We start from the raw sequence: 20,697 nt of genomic DNA on the forward strand, positions 1-20,697 counted from the left end.
CACACACACACACACACACACACATACACACATCACTGGCAAGCCACAACCTTCCTTTGTTGTTCATCCCCAAGATCACACCTTAATAAAAACATCATTGGGTGTAGATCCTGGTGGGAGAGGAAGTAGGAGGAACCAGGAGGAGTAGATGAAGGGGAAACTGTAATCAGGATATATAGTAGGAGTATGAAATCTATTTTCAATTTTAAAAGAAGGAAGGATAAAGACATCACAATATAAAACATTTTATGAATTAAAAAAAAATCCCATACAAATTCATACACTTTAAAAGTTGTCTCTTTATAAATATCCAATATCTTTTAAAATCCAAAAATCTCTTTCTTAAATGTTTAAAGGCTCTCAACTGTGGGCTCCCGTAAAATCAAAAATAAATACTTTCTTACTTCAAGAAGGAATAACTAGGATACAGTCACAGCCTGAACTAACCAATCTGGAGTAGAAGTAAACCCCAGCTTGTAAATAACTCAGTGCCCAGCATCTGGGACAGAATCATGGTCTTCTGGGCTCCTCCAAGGGGTTTGTGTCACTTTAGTCTGTCACATACAGCTTGTCGTCTAAGCTCAAGCCAGCTCCACTCCACCACTGACTGCTACTGTTCTTGGTCATCCCATGGTACTGGCATCTCTAAATGCTGGGCTCCTCTATTGCCACTAGGCTGAACTTTTATCCGTAGCCTCTCTTGGGCTCTCTCCATGGTATCAAGCCTCAACTTCTCTACACCACCCATTAATCCTGGACCTTCAAGTGCCCCTGAGCCTGTACCTTCACCAGTGGCCTCTTCTGGTCTCTCACAGTACCAAGCCTTAGCTGTTCTCATGATCCCTTTATGCCTTCAAAACCAATACCACCTGGGTAACTCTTATACTGCCATGTTCGACTGCCAGTGTGAGGTACAACCTCACTGCCTCTGGAACACAGCTTGCATATGCTGATTCTGAGAAAACACTTCCCAGTGGATTTCGCCTCTAGGATGCTTGTCCCTTATTAACCACTGCTAATTTCTCAGCTGAACAGCATCAATCAATTGTCCCAGGAACACGGAGGTTTCACTTCAGTAGTGCTGGTCTCTTATTAATTGTGGCTCCGGCTGGCCAGACACCACAGATTCTTCACATAAATGGCCTGGTAGAGTCTTCGCTTCCCTTTGAAACTCACAAACCAGGCCTTCACCTCCAGCATTTCTCCCAACATTCTTTCCTTCCAAGTTCCCACAGAATAGCTCATCAGGCCTTCTGTAAGCCCTTCCTGGCTTTTCTAATGCAAAGTTTCAAAGTCTTCCACAAGCCTCCCAAAAATACATCATGATCTGGTCTTTCCGAGTAAGGCTCCACTCCTGGTATCAGCTTCTGTCCTGGTCAGGGTCACTGTGGCCATGATGAAACATCATGACCAAAAGGAAGTTGGGAGGAAAGGGTTTACTCCCCTTACACTTCCACATCATGGTCCCTCACTGGAGGAAGTCAGGGCAGAAACTCAAGCAGCACTGGGACCTGGAGGCAGGAGCTGATGCAGAGGCCATGGAGGGGTGCTGCTTACTGGCTTACTCAGACTCCTTTCTTAGAGAACCCAGGATTATCATCCCAGGGGTGGCTCCACCCACAGTGGGCTGGACCCTCCCCATCCATCACTAATTAAGAAAATGTGCTACAGGCTTGCCTGCAGCCCGATCTTACAGAGGCGTTTCCTCAAACCGAGGCTCCCTGCTTTCAGATGGCTTTAGCTTGTGTCAAATTGACATAAAATTAGCTAGCACATCATGCCAGAGACGGCAGCAGGAGAGAGCCTTGAAAGGGGAGAGAGAAAAGGGGGGGAGGGGTGCAGGGAGAATACCTTCCTTTCAAAACACAAGGCTTCTTTTCAAAACACGAGAGGAGTTGCATTGTGACAGATCCAAGTGGAGAGAACCGGGAGAGACAGCAGCCATGTGCAACGTGCCTGGGATCCTGAAGGTAGAGGCAGGTCCTTCAGCTCCTGGGACTCCAAGGACATCCCATCCTCACACAGGATCTCAGAGGCTGGTGGCAAGGTCCGCACCATGTGATTTAGTCTGGCCTGGTCCACATGCCAAGAGGCACAGAGCATAAACCTCTCTTGAAGCTGCAAGGGGGACGCACCAGGTCTGCTGGCTTCCTTTTCCCTCGGAGACCCCTGCGCTCTGACAAGCCTGTCTGTCGCTGAATGAGAGACTGGGGGGAGGGGACATGGCCTGATGTGGGGGCAGAGCAGCTGAAAGTTTTGATCTAACATGTCTGTTATTCATCTCATGAGGAAGCCTGACTGCTTGTAGTGAAAAAGCAAAGACCCACCCTGCGGTGGCTGTCAGCTTACCCGAACGCAGAAAGCATCACTAAGAGAAGAAAAGTAGCCTGGATGATGGGCCAGCTGTGCCCAGCCCTGGAATGATGGGGAGAGAGTTAGGCAGTGGGATAAAGGTGATGTCATTCATCCCCATATCTCAGAAAAGATCCCCTTCCCTTCCACAGGCTGGGGCTGGAAGCAGGAACCTTAGAGAAGATGGCAGTCATTACTAATGTGCATCCCCTCTCTTGGATTTCGTCTCTGTCCCTTTCCAAGAACCATATATAGGCCAGATTAGAGACTTCTGTTTTAAACGGATTTGGACCAAAACTGACATCCCTCAAAAGTCAGCAAGCCATCGGGGGAGCTGGCCCAGCTGGTGAACTACTTGCCATAGAGGCACCAGGACCTGAGTCCTGATTTGAGCACCCACGTTAAAAGCCGGGTGTGGCAATGCATGTCTCAGTCCTTGGGAGGGAGAAACAGATCTCTAAAGCTTACATCCAGACACACTACCCAAATCAGTGACCTCCAAGTTCTGTGAGAGACCCTGTCTCAAATAAATCAAAAAAAAAAGTTGCAAAGCAAATGAGAAAACGTTATTGTGCCCACGTACGTACAGTCTCAATACCCCTGTTACCCGCCCCCCCCCAACACACAGGGAATACTCTGAAGCCTTACAGGGCCAGGCTTGAGGGATACTGTGATAGGATTCTTGTGGAGGTGCTAATGGCCATCCTTCCAGTTAGGCATTGCTCGCCAAGCGCCAAATATGTGCCAGGCGTTTTTGTAGCGATTCCCATATACATTCCAGGCACAGAGAACACTAAATACCGCTAACTTCCCCGAAACGCTGAGTGAATTGGTTACACATTCGATTTTGACAGCTACAACTTTTAGAGCTTCCTGGGTGCTCCTGAAGTTGAACTCACCATGACAGAGGTCCACCAGTGGCCTCCAAAGATGACTGGGCATCAGAATCACTTAGGGGATTTGTGAAAACATAGCTTCTACCTCCCCTGACGCCCACCTTCATTACTCTCTAATTTAGCAGGTCTGAGGTGGGGCTCAAGGACTCACTTTGCAATCCATTCCAAGGTGCCGCCCAGGACCACACTCAGAACCACTGAGTGACTGAAGCTTGCCTCTCAGGAAACCATCTGCCAGTTGGAAAGAGGTTCTTGCTTATCTCTTAGCGGGCATCAGTGCTCATTCAAGCCATTCTTCCCTCATAAGCAGCAAAGGCACTCTATTTTGTAAGCTCTGGTGCCTGGGCCTCAGGCCAGCTTTGACTTGAGGTAGAGAGGGGGGACAGATAGGGGAAGGACAGAAGGCTTTGTTTTCTTTGGGAACTCTGAATGAAGAACTGTACCCACGATTATTCAGGCTATTGTCAGACTCATAATTCGATTAGGGCCGTGCGGCTGAGGTTCTGATATTCTTACTAAGAGCTGGGGTGCTCTTGACTTCTGGAAGCTTCTCTTTGGTCCTTGTTTGTGGCTCGTAGAAGCACATCATCAAACTTGTCTGCATGCCGTTCTCCTCCCCCTGCCTTTCCCCAAACACTTGCCCCACCTGGACAACCCAGACTCATCTCCCTAGCTGGGAGCCAGCTAATTAGCAATTGTAATTACATCTCCAGAGTACCCTCACAGCAGTGCCTTGATGAACCTTTGATTGAATAACTAGGGGACAGAGCTTTGCGGGCCATCATTAGATATCCACCTAACATTACTCTCCTCCCTTTTAACAGCACTCCCCAGAAGCAGCCATTTAGAGAAGGTACTGATGTCAGTCGCAGGCATCTGGACATCTGTAATCTCAGATCTTCCCATACCTGGGCCAGCCAGGCATTAGGAAGAGGTGCCAATACTGGCTGGAAGAGAGAAAGGTCCTCGAGGTCTTCCAGCCCCATGGATCTGGAGAAAACAAGCACCTCTGATCACCTATTAAAACCTTTTGTTGTCTTAATTAGAGCTCCAGGAATTACCCTTAATTAGAACTTCTACCTTGCAGCCCAGAGTGGCCCTGACTTGACTACACGGAAGCAAACTCACTGAAAACCCATGCAGGGGTTAGGGAGGGTGACACTGAGTGGAGGGGGGTGCGTGGGGGGAGTTTGCCTGCTTTCCCTTTAAGGAATGGCAGCTCAGATGTTTAGTCAATAAATAACTTGAGGAGGCTGAACAGGCCTGTGATTGGCGGCCAAAAGCAGGGCTTGAGAAATCCAAGACAGCAAGCAAAGCATGTAGACTATTTCTCTGTTGCAGGTAAGTTCTATCCCTCAGTTGACCGTAATGTGCAACAATGGGTCTTGTTACCAGTAGTGTGCAGACTGCCTGCCCCTAATCCATTGCCTACAGCCACCACCCAAAGAAAAATGCAGATCTCATGACATCCTTATTTCTGAGGCTTCAGGAGCTCCCCCATCTGATGCCTGTGTTAGTTACACTTCCCTATTTGCTATGACAAAATACCTGGCAAGTGCAACTTAAGGAAGGAGAGGGTTGACCCTCGGATCCCAGCCCGCAGCAGCTCTCTGCTCCCAAACCCCGTGGGAGAGAGACCTCACCGCCTGATCAGGTGGGCACTCCTGAGGCTGCAGAGCGGAGGAGACCAACAACACTGCCAACCCCTGCCCACATCCCTGGCCCAAGAGGCAACTGTATAAGGCCTCTGGGTTCCCGTAGGGGAGGGCCCAGGAGCGGCAGGATCCCTGCGCCTGAGACACCGCCGGAACCTGAAGGAAACAGACCAGATAAACAGTTCTCTACACCCAAATCCCGTGGGAGGGAGAGCTAAACCTTCAGAGAGGCAGACACGCCTGGGAAACCAGAAGAGACTGCACTCTGTGCACATCCAGACGCCAGAGGAAAACACCAAACGTCATCTGGAACCCTGGTGCACGGAGGCTCCCGGAAAGGGCAGCGCAGATCTTCCTGGTTGCTGCCGCCGCGGAGAGGACTTAGGCAGTACCCCACGAGCAAACTTGAGCCTTGGAACCACAGGTAGGACCAACTTTTCCCCTGCAAGAAACCTGCCTGGTGAACTCAAGACACAGGCCCACAGGAACAGCTGAAGACCTGTAGAGAGGAAAAACTACACGCCCGAAAGCAGAACACTCTGTCCCCATAACTGGCTGAAAGAAAACAGGAAAACAGGTCTACAGCACTCCTGACACACAGGCTTATAGGACAGTCTAGCCACGGTCAGAAATAGCAGAACAAAGTAACACTAGAGATAATCTGATGGCGAGAGGCAAGCGCAGGAACCCAAGCAACAGAAACCAAGACTACATGGCATCATCGGAGCCCAATTCTCCCACCAAAGCAAACACGGAATATCCAAACACACCAGAAAAGCAAGATCTAGTTTCAAAATCATATCTGATCATGATGCTGGAGGACTTCAAGAAAGACATAAAGAACTCCCTTAGAGAACAAGTAGAAGCCTACAGAGAGGAATCGCAAAAATCCCTGAAAGAATTCCAAGGAAGGAGAGGGTTGTTTGGACTCATCATTTAAGGGCACCGGGAAGGCAAGTGTGGAGGCAGGAGCATGAGACGGTGGTCCCATTGCATGTGGAGTCAGTAAGCAGAAAGAGAGGAAAGAAGGCTGGTGGTCAGCTCCCTGTCTCCTTTTTGTGTAGTCCAGGGCCTCAGACCAGGTGCATTCCACTCAGGGTGGACTGAATGTTAGACCTTTCTGGAAACACCCTCATAGACATGACCAGAGCTGTGTCTCCTAGACGGTTCTAAGTCTAAAACACAGAACAATCAAGATGAACTACTAGTACCTAAGATTCTTCTTCTCTTGGATATAGAAAGAACCAATGGTGCAAACTCCGTGGTCCCTCCAGCCTCATCTTCACCCACTATAGCCTCTTACATCCTCCCCAAGTGTCTGGAGCTCCCTGAACACGTGGTGACATTCAGTGACCTCAGTTCTTACCTCTGGCTCTCCTCAGCAGAGAATACTTTGTCTCGACTTACCCTGGCTAATTTGCATGATTTGCCATGCCCCTCAGGTATCTCCCTCAGGTGGCCCCTCAGGAAGGCTCTTCTCCATGGTTAGTCCTGAGTAGGCACCTCTGCATGTGGAGGAGTGAGTTCTATACCTGTCTTTCCTCTCCTCGCTGAAGAGCCTTCTGAACTCATAGCATGGATGCTCAGAACATTCGCTTACAAATAACAATTTCTTGGTCAAGAAATTCTACTGACTAAAAGAGCCAAAAGGGTGATTAAAAGCAAGCAGAACATTCCAGCTTCTCTGGGACACCCAATCAAAACATCCAGAAAACATCTTCTCAGCAAAGCTGGTGACCAAAGAAATGTACCCGAAATGTCTGTTGGATAGACAGAGATGGAGACGCTCAAAGATGCTGGTTATTGGCACAGAAGGCAGAGAAAGGATGCCAAGCCAACACCAGCTTCATGGTGTAGCAGGGGGACGGGATAAGAGGGGAAGAGAGAGAGAGAGACACAGCTGGGAAAGTTGGCACTGAAATATATAGAACAAACGTGACCCGGACTGCTCAGCTTACGACCCATTTGTGCTTGCAAGGGGCTGTGCATCTCTCAGTGCAAGAACCTGGAGTTATGACAAGGAACCTCAAGCCTGGGCTTACTGCTTTGAAAACCTAAGTCTCTACATTTTCCTTTCCCCGAGAATCTATAACAAGTATTCCCATGCTGCCCCTGACAGCTGTGGCCCTGGTTTTGCTCCAGTGAAGCAAAATCACTCAAAAAAAAAATGTGTGCTTGGGTAAGGGTGGGTGACACAGAAGAGGGTGGAGGAACTTGCCTACTTTCTCTGTAAGGAATGGTAGCTTGGGTGACTGGTCAGTAGAATAACTTCAGGAGACTAAACAGGCCCGTGAGGCATGTCAGTACAGAGAATCCAGAAACCAGAGTTTGCTGTGTCCTCTGCTGCCTCCTCTACATGCTGCTGCTTGCTGCACTGTCCTCCACGTGAATTTCTTGAAACCCTAAGAAGCAGCAGAACATAGCTACCAGTCTGATCCTATGACTGGGTAGAGCCCATCTGTCAAAAGCAGCCCCCAGCCAGGGGGATTCGGGTTCAGTGCTGCCTTGTAGAGCAGAGAGACGAAGTTATCACAGCCAGCTCCAGTTCCAAACCACTAGCATTGACCTACTAACAAGCCACACAGAAAAATGACAGGGTACAAATGTTGTGGTTTGCCCTGAAGTTACTGTATTTTGATGCTAATTGCACTGCCCCAAGGACAGCTGCCTAGTCAAAGACTCAGAACTCAGGTGACTTCACCAGAACCTTCTCCCCATTTAATTTGTAAAGTACAGGTGAGGGGCAGGTACAGGATAGTAGGAGGCCTGTCATTGGAGGAGAAGGAAGGATGGGCGGGAGAGAAGTTTGAAGGAAGAGGAGGAGACTGGGACAGAAAGGAAGAGACAGGAGGGAGAGAGAAGCCATGGCAGGACGATGGAGGCCGACGTTAAGATTCCGCTCTGTGTATTTACAGGTTGTTATTAATGTTCTTAAGGGATGGATGGTACTGGGCTGTGTATGTTTAGGTGGGCAATTATATCTTATCAGTTGGATCAGGGGTTATTGTGTTGTGTGTTCTTTAATGTGTAGATTTAAGTGTAATGGAGTGTGGGGCAGCTGGTCTGGGCTGCCGCAGAGTTAGGATGCGTTTCCGCAGAGATATCTAGCAGATATCGTGGGGCACCGCACCACGGTACAGACCCAGTGAGGTAAAAGACAACAATACTTTTTTTATTTTTTATATTTTTACAGCAACATATGTGACCTTCACTCTTTGACCTCTGCAAGAGGCACGCAGCCTGAGAAGCCACAGAGACGTCCAGATGGCAGAAGCTGTGACTGCTCACACTTGTGCGTGATGACGTAATACTTTCATTTTATTGTTGTTATTTTCCGTTAAGATTTTAAGATCCTTTTTTAAAAAAAAATTGCTGACTGCTTCTTGCACATCTTTTTTTTGTATTTTTAAGTATATATTGTTGTTACTCTTTCTTTTAGTCAAATTACCTGATTATTTTTTATTCCCTCTCAAAGTCTTTCTCATCCCATATCTCTTCCCATATCACTTTCTCTTCTTGAAATATCCTTTTTTTATGTTAATATTTCTAATTTTCTTCTCTCTAAGAAAATTTAACTTCTTTCTTATATTCCTTATTTAGTGACAGGAGGCTAGCGGTCAGCTTGTGGGAGTCACTTCCCTCTTTCCATCATGTGAGCCTTGGACTTGAACTTGGGTCATCGCGCTTGGCAACAAACACTTTGTTCTTTTTGCTTGTGTTTGAAATGTGTTGGTCTCCATCATTTGGGCTCTATCCTGTTGTCATCAGTGTAGGGACTTGTGTCAGCTCAAGACATCCCAAGACCAAGTTCTCAATACACAGGAGATGTATTTGCCCCAGAAAAACAAAGGACAGGAAATAAGAAGCAAAGACAGGAGAGGATGTGGGAGACGGGAAGGGGAACAAGGCAGAGGGGTAAAGGGTATTTGTCCCAATGGACAAAGGAATCCTCTGGATAGAGAGGACACAGACATGCCCCATAGGCAAATGGCAGTTTATAAAGGGAAAAGGGGAGACCCCGTGTTAGGATGAGGTGTTTAATTTTAATTGACCCTGTCAATTAGGGAGCTTTTGATTTCTGGGCTTCAATATTTTGAAAGCTGGACCTCAGTAGTCAGCCTAGAAGGAGGAAGTGGCCAAATAAGGAAATAAACCTTGGTGGCTCACATTAGATTGAAAGGAATCCAATCTAATGGTATTTTAGCCAGACAGAAGGAATAGAGAAGGGCAAGGCCTGCTGGAGCCATGTTTGCTAACTAGAGTCCTTACAGTCAGAGTCACGAATGTTATACCTTGCGCTTGGTTTTTCTTTTCCTTCTTTATCTGTTCATTCCTATGTGTGAGAGCCACTGCTATCCATGTTCTCCTTTCTACCTTTTGCTGGGGAGCCATGTTTATGGCTTCAGGTACACTGTGTGGATGCTGTGCTCTTAGCTTTCCCTCAGCCCATACTGAGATTAGCAGATACTCTACACACAACTACCTTACTCAAACTTCAGTGGGACCTAAACTCAAAGAACAGAAGAGGTCTTCAGGAAACAGCCAACAATCAGGATCCAAGTAGGTCTAGCTATGGAGGGATGACGATGAGGACCTACTCCTGAACATCCATCCACAGAGCCACAGCAGAGAGAAACAATACAAGTACTGTGGACACCATACCTGTGAGAGACTGCAGCACAGGCCACTCTGTGTTCGTTAAGACAGTATACTGTCAGCAGGATTGAAGAACAAGCAAAGGGCATACTCCATCTACTCCACCATCTACTAAGTATCTGCCTGATTCCCTAGAAATACCCCATTCTTGTGACACCCACAGGGAATGAAAGACTCCCAGGCTTCAACACAGGATGCACTGAAACTGTGTCCAAATTCACAAATTACCATCAATGAAACAACAGGAAAACTTAATGACAAAATCCTACAGGAACGTATTCAATACTTCCTAACAACCTGACAGCCCAAAACCCATTGACAAGAGAAGGCTGGTTCCTAAACAGCTCAGACATAACAGTGGGAAACCTATGCATCCAAACAGATGCTCAAATCTCAATATAGAAACACAGGTCGTATGAAAGAACAAAGCAATGTGACTCCTCCCAAAGTTTGAGATGCTCAATAACTAACCTTGGGCATATGGAATGGGTAAGACACCAAACAGCTCAAGAGACTGCCTTCAGAGAGATGAATTACAAGACAATACCAAAAAAAAAAACCAACAAATAAACAAATAATAAAGGCTGTAAGTGAAAAGTTCAATGAAGAAGTAGACTTTTTGAAAAAGAATCACAGAACTCTTGGAAGTGAAAAATAAGTCAAATTCAGAAGAAGAAGAAGAAGGAGGAGGAGGAGGAGGAGGAGGAGGAGGAGGAGGAGGAGGAGGAGGAGGAGGAGGAGAAGAAGAAGAAGAAGAAGAAGAAGAAGAAGAAGAAGAAGAAGAAGAAGAAGAAGAAGAAGAAGAAGAAGAAGCCTTAGTTGAAAGTATCTGAGGCTTGAATATAAGGTTCATTAATTAAAACATCCATAAAATAGTAAAAATAAGAAATTGTGTACAGAATATGTGACTCTCTGAGACAGACATTTATTTTTGACACAGAAGGTATCAAAGCCCAAATTAAAAATATATTCAGTGAAATAACAACAGGATACTCCCCAAATCTTGAAGCAATGTTGGAAACCCAAGTGCAAGAGGCATTTAGAATCCCAAACAGGCATGCGCACAAATTCACATCAAATTTAGTTAAAATGCCAAAAAGACAGAAAAAGGAATCCATTGGGAACTGCAAAAGAGAAGTGCCAACTCGCTTCTAACGGCAAATCCATTAAAATAATAGATTTCTCAACAGAGACTCTGGAAGCAGGGAGGTCAAGAAACGATGTATTTCTCTTCCTGGAAGAAAACAGCAGTCGACTGAAATTATAGCAGTTATCCTTCAGAACTGAAGGAAAAACAACGAACTTCCAAGAAAAGCATAGATGGGGGTATTTTCTAACCATCAAGACAGTAATACCAATGCTGCAGAAAGAGACACTTCGTGTAGCAAGGGAAGGTGAGCAAGACCATGAGAACATACGTGAGAGTCCGCCATTACAGAAGAGCGAACGAGAATCAGTAAAGACACTAACATCAGTATAACAAGGTGACTCCGTATGTTTCCATTGTGGCCTTGAGTGTAAATAGCCTAATTCTCTAATTAAAAGGTGCAGGCTGGAGAGATGACTCAGTGGTTAAGAGCACTGATTGCTCTTCCAGAGATCCAGAGTTCAATTCCCAGCAACCACATGGTGGCTCACAACCATCTGTAGTGAGATCTGATGCCCTCTTCTGGTGTGTCTGAAGACAGCTACAGTATACTTATATATAATAAATAAATAAATCTTTTTAAAACAAACAAACAAAGGTGCAGGCTGACTGATTGATTTAAATGCGATGTCTAACAGTTTGCTGCCTGCAAGAAACACAGCTCTCAGGCAAAGATACACAAACTGAAGGCGAAGTGAGTTTAAAAGCGGGTCCTAAGCAAGCAGAATCCAGAAGCAAACATCAGTAGCCATACAGATATCTGACAAAGCTAACATCAAGACAAAGCAGAAGAGACAATTCCCAAGGCTTGGTACTCTATAGGTGACCGGTGAATATTTGTTGAATGAATGAAGAACGTGAACGTAATTGTCGATTTAATGGAATGGTGGCCTACATTCAGATTAGGCAGACTATTAATATTCTTAATGTTGTCACACTGATTCTAAAAATGTGATTCTTGGGCCAGCAGCATCAGCACCACCTACAACATTCCCAGAAATACAAGGTCTCCTACTTGGGCCCATACTATTGAGTCAGAAACTCTAGGAGTGGAAACAGCAGCCCAGTTTTAACAAACCTTCCAGGTAGTTCTGTTGTCCCTGGATGTTTGAGAACCACTGCACAGCCAAACAATGCATCTCTGCAAAATGAAAACTATGGGAGATTCTGGAAACGACAGGGCTCTCCAGTGTTGGCGGAGCCAAAAGTCTGTGAGCACCGAGTGCTGATTGGAGACTCAGGGATGATGGATCTTCCTGGGGACCTGAGGCCTCAGAGTAGCTCAGCAAAGTTGGTTCCCCAAACTATTATATACATACAACTGCAGCCTTGGGGATGGAGGTGTTACTGCCTTGGTAGAAGACAATGACTCTGCCCGATGAATAATTTGAAGGCCAAGTTGAAAAGCTACAGAGTCCATTTGCAGACTTGGGTTACAGGAGAGATTCTGAGCTCTGATCAAGCTCACTGAAACACGGCTCATTGCGATTCCTTGGACTGCCCCTTTGTGGGAAAGTGATCTGAGAGCAAGAGCAGAAAGTCAGTGCAGGGATCTCGGGTTTGCATAGGAGGGGTTGACACAGGAGTGCAACAGGGGGAGTTGGGCAAGGAGAAGTTAACTGTTGCCAGGACAAAAGCAGCGGTACCTGGTACCCAGGTTAGAGAAAGCAAGAACTCCCACTGGGCTTTTAGAGAGATCAAATCCAACTTGAACTTTGGGGTTAGCTCTGATATTCCAAGAAGAAGGGGTTAATAGAGATAGGATTCCTGGCACCTGCTGACAACCCAGCCAAGCTGAATCAGTGAGCAACAGGGTCAGTGAGGAATCGTGTGTCCAAAAATAAGGTGAAGAGTGATTGGGGTAGACACCCAACAGGTCCACACCTGTGACCTCCACATGCATGTGCACATACATGTGTACAAAAATACAAACATGTATGTACACATAAACACATAAACACCATCAATATCCACAACTTTAAAAAGGCATCTATTAGGTAGGTTTTAGAGAATTAGAGAAAATAAGCTATTGTAGGTTGATGTCATTAGGTAGGTGAGGGTGGGCACAAGTTAGATGAAGGCCATGATTGGATAGTAAAAGAATAAGGCAGGGACATAGTTTTTGTCGGGGGGGGAGGAGGGAAAGGAGGGAGAATCAAAATGGAGGCTGGGAAGGATGACCCAGATCTGGGTGGTCCTGAATTGCCAAGGTAGCAGGGATGGATTTCTGTAGACAATCTTATCTGGGTGGGCAGTTTATATCATTATCAATTGGCTGTAAGTTTATTGTGTAGCTGTATTGTACATTGAGTACTTAACATATGAATCTGGTTGTTGGATTACAGTTTGTTGGGTCTTATTATTACCAGGTAGCTGGGACCAGAGTTCCCGGCTGGCCAGGGTTGGCCAGGGCGACTAGCAATGGGAGTAGAGAGACTGTTGGGGCCAGAAGATAGCTAAGCTAACATGGCATGGTGCCTCACTGAAGCCAGCCACCGCTGAGATAAATTAAGATTAGTTCTATATAGCCCTACAGTGCCAGAACTAACACCAGGGAGTGACCTCGTGGGTCTGAGGGTACCAGGGACCCACTGTGGAGTGGTGACTCATGGGAACCAGTCACGCACCTTTTTAACTATACCGCAACAAGTTATCGTTCTCAGATGTGTTATGTGGGTACTGGGTTTTCTTGCCTTGTGGATTTTGCAGTCTTCGCCTGTCTGAAACCTCCCTCCCATCAGGAAGGCAGGCACGGGACTTCAGAAGATATCCCCAAACTACAGGCATGACACAGTTTTTAATGAGCCTTGGAGATTACTTTTAAAAATTAATGAAGAACCCGTCCTTGTCTTCTAATTAGGTTTGGCAAACTATCTTTGCTATCTGCAAGCAAAGAAAGGTCAGTGAGAAAGGTCACCGGTATGGACCTAAGCAGCTTCACAGTGCTTTCTGGAAAGTCTTATTTAATTCTCCAAGGTCTGAAATTTTAGCTAGCCACAGCATTTTTGCATGCTAGCCGGTAACTGTGGGGGCGGGGATGGTGTTCCGTTTCCTCTTCTGGTTTGGTTTGGTTTGGTTTGGTTTGGTTCACTTTGTGTTGTTTGTGGGATTATTTTGTTCCACCTTAAGAAATCCTATTAGTTTGCAAGAATGGGATCTCGAATTATGTGTTTGTTAGGGTCACTACTGTTGTGATAAAACACCATAACCAACTGGGGAGGAAAAGGTTTATTTTAGCTCACAGGTTACAGTCCATCACTGAGGAAAAGCCGAGTAGGAACTCAATCATGGCAGGACCCCAGAGTCAGGAACTGAAACAGGAGCTGTGGAAGGGTGCTGTTTACTGGCTTGCTCAGCCTGCTTTCTTATACATCCCAGGACCAGCAACCCAGGGGTGGCACCATCCACAGTGTGGATGGATGCTCCCACATAAATCATTAACCAAGAAAATTGACCAAAATGCATCACCAGCTTGCTCAAAGTCCAATCTGGTGGGGGATTTCCTCTGTTGACATTTCCCTCCACTCAAATGACTCTGACCTGTGTTAGCTTGACAAAACTCTAACCACGGCATCATCTCGGAGTGGGGGCCAGCTGGTTTCTCCTGGGGGCAATGAGGAAGGAGTCTGCCTTGCTATGGCTGACAGTGCCTGCTTCTCCGTGTGTGTGTGTGTGTGTGTGTGTGTGTGTGTGTGTGTGTGTGAGAGAGAGAGAGAGAGAGAGAGAGAGAGAGAGAGAGAGAGAGAGAGAGAACAGGTATGTGCACGTGCATCAGAGTACATGAGGAGGCCAGAGATCAACCTAAATGTCACCCTTGGGTGCTGTCTGCATTGTTTTGTGAGTACAGCTCTTACTCCACCTGAAATATACTGGTTAGTGTGGGCAGGCTAGCCAGCAAGCCCCAAGGTCTTCCTGTCTCTGCCAGGAAGTGCTAGGATGATAGGCACGTGCCATCATTTCCGGCTTTTCACGTGGGTTCTGGGGCTTGAAATCATGTCCTGGTGCTTTTAAGACAAGTACACTATTGACCGAGCCATTTCCCTGGTCTCACATGTACACCAGCCATCTTGAACCAGTGCCCTCTCTAATAACATCACTTTAACTTGATTACTTTTGCAAAGACCCTATCTGCGGATATGGTCATATTCTAGATTGCTGGGAGGTAGAGCTTTAGCATGTGAATTGTGAGGGTGGGCACAATTCAACCCCTAACATCTCTCAACCACACACACATACAATCTTGCTAAGTAGGGGTGAGAAAGTAAGATCCACTTGTCATGCCTCTGCCAGAAAATGGCCCGTTTCTACCTAGGATGTAAGAAGTTTTCCCGTCTTCATATGGTATCCACACTTGGTGAAACCTACCCCAGGGAGGTTCCCTGGGAAGGTATGTGTTTCCTCTCTCAGGCTGTTGTTTTTCAGTTGCCAATGTTTTAAAGATCTGGGCCCACAGACAGGCCTGTCTTCATAAACTTACTACCTATCAGATAGTCAAGGTCTGCTCTCTGTGCTGATGGTGACACTGGTGTGTCCCCTTTCACACTACACACTATATATAGCCCAAGGATCGATGGTAAGGTTTCTCACCTCTCAATGGTGCCCAGCTAGCTACAAAACATTCTCAGAACTGTTCAGTTTCAGGCTAAGAACTGCTGGAAGGCTTTGCTCAGGATGGGAGGACAAACAGCAGGCGGAGAGTTAAACAAAGTTCGGGGCTTTGAGTCAACGGCAAAGAGAAAATCCCCCCAGGCTCCTCTTGCCTTGGAGTTAGATACCTGGGGCTTTACAGCATCCTCCCAGCAGCTTCCTTACCTCAGAGACAGGTAGAGAAGTGAGGGACTCTCCTTCTTGGAGATCAAATGGAGGAGAGACAGAGGCATCTCTTTGTCAGTTCTGTTCTGAATATCTTTATGCATGCTCTTTGGAGCTGGTCGCCGGCGCTGCATGGGTGTCATACCAAGGAGCTTCTGTATCCTCACTACTCATTGCCCAGAGCAGGCAAGATGCCTGCTACGGTGCCTGCTTTAGTCAAAGCAAAAGGTCACACTTGTGTGATTTGGTCTTTTGGATAAAATAAGTTTTTCTTAGCTCAACTTTAAAATCCACTGGGGGACTCCTTCTCAGGTCACTCTCTGATAGCTCAACCCAAGAATCATGTAAGGCCATGAATCCCAGAGCTGTGTGCCTTCGCCTTGGAGGAAGTCCAAAGTCTGACCTTCCCTTCTAGCTACAGCTGGTCCTCTCCCAGCCTTCTTCATGTTTCGGTCCATGTTTGTGTTAATTAAAGACCCTGAAGATTTAATTAGAAAACCGTGTTGAGAGAACCAATGGACAGTGCTTGGTAGCTGGCCAAGGGAGGCTTGTGGGCTGGAAATGAGGTGTCTGCGTGGGGAAGTGGAGAACATCCGTGTTTACAAGAGTCACCTAGGAATGGCAGAAGCTGTTCCAGGCCTTCCACGGGCAGAGCAGCAGCACATTTCCACTAGACCTGTCTTCTAACTGCAAAATGAAATCTTGGTATTTTGTTGTTGAAGATGATGATGATGATGATGATGATGATGATGATGATGACGACAAGGACACAATGATGCTGTTTCAACAGCTCTTTGAGAATTTAGTTGATTTATTCTAGAAAATTAAAACCTCCAATACCTGGGGTGTCAGGGGTGGTTCCTGGCAGGAGAATTAGGGGCGGCGCAGAGCAAGTGTCCTGCAGACACTGGGCACTAAGCAGAGGGGCCCTCCAAACCAGAGGTCCTAGAGCAGTTCTACCTCATGAACATCTGCAGAGAGTGGCAAGGAAGCCATGGGCAGTAAACTCTGAGACTCTCTTGGGCCTAGAATAGGAACCACTCTTGCCCTATCATGGCTGTCCACTCTTACAAGCTGTGGTACCTGAAACGAGTCCTTTAGCCTCTCCAGTGTCACCTCATGTCATTGTTAATGAGTAAGCAATGATCACCCATTAACATCAGGAACACCCTCCTTGGAAGGCGCGTAGTCACCATTCTGTAGAAGCCATCCCCCTGTCATACCGCATTCACTCCCATAATGCCAGGCTAGGGCTGTGCCTGTGGTTACATCACTGAACCACCATTGGGCATTGAACAGGGACATCTGGCTTTTTCTTGGCTCTACTGATTGTATCGTCCTCACCTGAGCCGTGGAAGTAAGAGGTGCTCCCAGCAGCTATCTATAATAGCATGTATCAAAACGCTTATAGTTGAGTCTAGAGTATACTCCCATGTCAGCCTTGTCTGATCCCAGGTTCTAATTCTGCATTTCAAACAATTCCTTTAGCTCCCTGCATTCCCCAACAGGTATCGAGCAAAGCAGACACCTTCCAGGCTCTTGTGAAGATTTAAACGTGTGTGCAAAACGCTAGAGTGTGAGGCACGTTGCCAACACAACAGGCATGATCTGATATCCTCCCTTAATGAGTCCAGTCACTGTTGCCAATACTACCAACAACCGCGCACGTGGCGATTCCTCCCAGTTCTGTCAGGCAAGCTAAAATCCAGGTGCCACAGACCTGTCTCTTTCCTGTTCAATGAATTTTCGTATTCCATTGAGAAAACAAGTTGAGGGTATTGTTTCCCTTGCCAGGAAATTCCAGTGAAATGGTGCCAAAGAAAAAGGCATGAGCCCTGCATAGGACTTGTTCATGTAGCGGCTCTGGTGAGTTGGTGTTTGAAGGAATTTAGTAAGAAGACACAGGCCCCAGGCTTAAAGTCACTCTTAAGCAAAGAGACTGTTCAATTTAGTTTCCCATCATTGCACCAATAGATTGCCATAGACGTAGCTAGCAAAACAACATAGATATACCATATCCTCTGATTTGAGTGAGAAACATTCCCCCCCCACCCCCAGAGGCTCATGTATTTGAATACTTGGTTCCTACTGGTAAGTTTTACGTCAACTTGATACAAGCAAGATTGAGAAGATGGTTTCTCAGTTAAGAAAAAATGCCTCCATAAGCCTGGTCTGTAGGCCGGTCTGTTGTGCATTTTCTTAATTAGTGATTGATGGGGAAGGACTTAGTACATTGTGGGTGATGTCCTGAGTTCTTTAATAAAGCGACCCGAGCAAGTCGGTAAACATGGCGTCTGCATCAGTTCCTGCCTCTGGGTTCCTGCATTAGCTCCTGCCCTGCCTTCCTTACGGTGATGAACTGAGGATGTGAAACTATGAGCTGAAACAGACTTCTTTCTTTCATCTCCAAGTTACTTCTGGTTATGGTGTTTTATTACAGCAATAAAACCCCCCTAAGACCGTGATGCTGTTTGGGAAGGTTATGGATTCTTTAGGATATGGGGCTCTGATGGTTTGTATATGCTTGGCCCAGGGAGTGGCACTATTAGAAGGTGTGGCCCTGTTGGAGTAGGTGTGTCACTGTGGGTGTGGGCTATCAGGTCTACTTCCTTAGGACTTCCTGGAAGGCAGTCTTCCACTAGCAGCCTTCAGATGAAGATGTAGAACTCTCAGCTCTGCCTGTACCATGCCTGCCTGGATGCTGCCATGTTCCCATCTTGATGATAATGGACTGAACCTCTGAACCTGTAAGGCGGCCCCAGTTGAATGTTGTCCTTTGTGAGACTTGCTTTGGTCATGGTGCCTTCTCACAGCAGTAAAACCCTAACTAAGACAGGGGCCTTGCTGACGGAAGTCTGTCAGTGGGGAAGACCTTTGATATTTTACGGCATAGATTCACTTCCTCTTTGCTCTCTCCACTTCCTTGTGCAGTGAAATGTGACAGCCTGCTTTCTGACTGTCAGGCTGAGCTCCAGACGCCATGCCGCCCCTGCCATGCTGGACAGTGAGCCAGGACAAACCCTCTCTTCCTTAATTTGAGAGGGTACTTTATCATAGCAACAGAAAAGTAATTAATACAGAAGCCTGGTGTCAGGATAAAGACAAGTCCACACTCCTCATGGAGTTTCTAAGAAAGAATTGTGTCTTTACCACTTCTAGCTTCTAAGGGCCACCTGACTCACCTTGAATTTGACCTCTTCTTACACTTTCAAAGCCAACATCTGACTTTCTTACATTTCTTTCCTAAGACCCCTGTTGTCACAGTGAACCAACCGGAATAGTCTAGTATGACCTCCCCCATTTCAAGATCGTTATTATCACATCCACAAAGTCCCTTTTAACCAGGACATTCATGCAAGCGTCAGAATTCAATGTCTTAACGGAGCCATTAGTCAGTCTATCGTATGGACTAATTCTGGATGCTCACAGACTTCATCCAAAATTGCCTAGGACAATCTGTGAACATCAAGGTGGGGTCCTGATACGTCACTTTGAAATGCTGTGGACTTGTATCAGAGCCAACACTTGGGAGTTTGAAAAATGTCCCTGAACTCAAGATTCAGGAGCCCCAGAACAGGGTATACATACTCAGTAAATATTTTTAAACCCCAGAACAGGATACACCCAGTAAATATTGTAAAACCCTAAATTGGCTAATGACCTAACTTCCCCACTTGAGTCTTACTTGGTTTTTTTTTATTAGTTGGTTTCCTCATTGCTATAATGAAATGCCCAACAGAAAGTCATTTCATAGCGCAGGGATTTATTTTTGGCTCACATGTTGAAGGCACACAGTCCGTCAAAGCAAGGAAGGTTTGGCAACAGGAGCATGAGGCTGCTTGTTCACATCCAGGTAGATAGGAAAGCAGGAGAGATGGATGCTAGAGCTTCAGGTGGTGCACTTTTTCCAGGTTTCTGTTCAGTCCTAACCCTCATGTTGCTGAGGGTCTTACCCCCTCAGGTAACATCTCTGGAAACATCCTCACGGGCATACCCAACAGTGTGCCTCAACATCCTGATCTGGTCAAGCTGATGATTGAAATTAACCACCTTGGATCTCACTTGTGTGAATTGGAGACCTCTACTCCCCATATACCTTCCTGGGTTTTCAGAACTGTCTTGTGAGGCGAACACAGAGACAGCACTGTGCAAATTACAACTCTCTCACCCAAAGCCTAGTGTCAGGATAAAGCTGCTGCTGCTTCCAAAATCAGAACAGTGCATCAGAGTGCCTAGCGGAGTTAATAACCAACATCATGTCTGTCAAATGCTTCTGTCGCTTTTGCAGCAGACTTGACACAAGGCTTATAAAGGCCATGATCATAGACCACTAATCTAACCACCATGATCACATCAACTCTAGTTGTAGGCACTAGTTAAGCCAGGAGCCTGGTCTGTCTTGCTCAGTCCCTACCGCATATGGGGAATGTGACAGGAAATCTTTATTGAACAGAGGGAATGGCTTGTCTTGGAGTAATCTGTCAGCTCTGAACTTCTCTGTGGCAGAGACATCTTGATTCAGCATCACTGGTACAATGCCTAACACAAGGGCAGCCCTCGGGGAGTTGTACTCACTTCCTGTGGCTGTCATAGTTAACTACCACAGACTTAGTTGGGAAAGAAAGTGTTCTTTCACAGTTCTTCAGTCTAGAAGTCTGAACCTAAGGTGCGAACGGGGCTAGACTTCTTCCACACAATCTGAAGAGAGAGAATTCTTCCTTTACCATTTCCAGCTGTAGAGGCGGTAAGCCTTTGCCCATAGCAATAGACCTCCAACCTCTGCTTCCCTCTCCCTGTGGCTTTCTTAGCTCCTTCCTGGGACTTACCCTTGTCTCAGAGTCCTTGAGGGGAACAGCCGGGGAGATGGCTCAGGAGGCAAGCACACTTGCCACACAAGCATGAGGACCCAAGTTTGGATTCCCAGCACACACATGAAAAGAAGCCAGGCCTGGCTGCCCATGCCTATGACCCTCGAACTGGGGAAGAGGAGTCTCTAGATGGATCCTGGGGCCTGGGGGCCTAGCTGGCTCAGTGAGAGACTCTGTCCCAAGGAAGTAAGTCAGAGAAAGATGGAGGAAAACAGCCAGCTTCATTCTCCCACCTCTGGGCATGAATGTGCTTAGGTATCCCCCTCCACACTCTCACGTGCATGCATCATACATACACACACACACATACA

The sequence above is a fragment of the Rattus norvegicus genome, chromosome 8 (assembly GCF_036323735.1).
Source record: "Rattus norvegicus strain BN/NHsdMcwi chromosome 8, GRCr8, whole genome shotgun sequence".
Lineage (NCBI taxonomy): Eukaryota > Metazoa > Chordata > Mammalia > Rodentia > Muridae > Rattus > Rattus norvegicus.